The following is a 1,813-nucleotide window of genomic DNA, read 5'->3' on the forward strand; positions in this document are numbered from 1 at the left end:
TCCAGACTGGTTGATGCCAAAGAGCTCCTTTCTCTCAGGGAATATATGTATCAGAAAAAGGTTAAGTTAGTATCAGAAAGACGGGATGTGGAAACATTTTATGTAAAAACTAGTGTAAAAATAAAGAAGAATAAATTGTTTCATTTACTAACATACACTCCAATGAATAATGCAATCCTAAAGCATCTAATAATAACACACTAATTTTTATAAACAAGGAAATTGAAACATTTAACTCAAATTTGTAAAAACTTTTTAAATGTTTAACTTCTCATCACAAATTCTTTTCATAAATCAAGAAATTTAAATCTACAAACACAAGAAAAACAAAGGCAACTTTTCTGTTAGGTTAAGCCACTGTTTATTCTAAGAAAGCTTAACTCTCCCATTTAAACAGGAGAAACAAAACCAATATTGCCTCTTTTTTTTTTTAAGATGACCACCCAGGCTTGGCATGCTTGGGCTTCTGTTGACCTCCACACTTTCCATCACATCCTACCCTCCCTCACCTGAGCTCATGTTAGATGACTACCTAGGTACTAGGAACAGTAGTGTTGATTATCTATTTTTTTTTCATTTTAGTCCCTCCATTATTTTGTGTAACAACAACAACAAAAAGCCCATTCATACCACTCTAGCATTAATAGCAGTATTGACAATATTTTACACCTTTACACATTGTTTACATTTTGAAAGGTACTTTTAAGACCATAATATAGAAACCTTAATGAGAATTTTGGCAACACAGCTGCAGGTGGAAAATAAATAAGGCCCTTCTATTAAGGCTGTGCCAATCACATTGAAAGTAATCAATTTAACACACATACCTAGATTATGAACTTTGTGAATCACCCCCAGCTCATATCCCCAGTGTTCCATCTCCTGGAGGGCTAACACAATACTCCAGGAATGCCTCATAAAGACAGGAGATTGCATGCTTTTAGCAAACCCAAGGAGGACTCGTTGCATTTGCATTCCTAGTAATCCACTTTGACCCCACTGCAGGCACTTCTCCTTACTGAATGGATGCTGCTATATGCATTTTTCTTCCCAACCTGATTCACCTACTTGGCTTGAAACCCTGAACCTGCCAAAAGCCAACCATCTCTAACCATTACATACCTGGTGGGTTCATCTGCTGCTTTCCAGATAGCTCCATTTCTGCTTTGTTGGATGCTGCTTGCCTCCATGTCTCTTTAAGTGTGTGTATGTTGGTTTCCTTTTATGTCTTTGTTTTTGTTTTTGGTGGTGGTGGTGATAGTGTTATTGTTTTTGCAGGGATAGGGGAGGCACTTATTTATCTATAAGTTTATCACCAACCTGGGCATAGTTTAGACCACTTTTAAATAGCTATTGAAGGGACTTTTGAAGGAATAATGTCAAAAGCTTTCATAAGTGCAAGAAAGATTGCATACCTAATTTTCTTTTTATTTTACAAGGTCTGCCTCTGCCCTTAGAATGCTGAGATGGGCCCGTCTATAGGTCCTTTATTGTGAAGTATGCATAAAATAAATGTACTTCAGAGGGCCTGATTTTCCAAAGCCTTGAAGTTTGAAATATTGACCTTGCAAAGGACAGGAAATTTTCCCCAGCCTAAATAGTCTCTGTTGTAAGATAAAAAATTGTAACACAGCAAGGTTGCTGGCTCAAAGACAGACAGGTTACTGATTGATATGTAAAGATACTAGGAAATTGCTGTAAGAAGAGAATATTTGTTAAAATCAAGCTTTTGTTGGTGGATCAACTTAACTTCTAGAAAACTGCATTATGGAATGCCTCTAGTTAAACTTGTTAAACTGTACTTAGCAAAAAA

The sequence above is a fragment of the Galeopterus variegatus genome, unplaced genomic scaffold, assembly GCF_000696425.1.
Source record: "Galeopterus variegatus unplaced genomic scaffold, G_variegatus-3.0.2 Scaffold7175, whole genome shotgun sequence".
Lineage (NCBI taxonomy): Eukaryota > Metazoa > Chordata > Mammalia > Dermoptera > Cynocephalidae > Galeopterus > Galeopterus variegatus.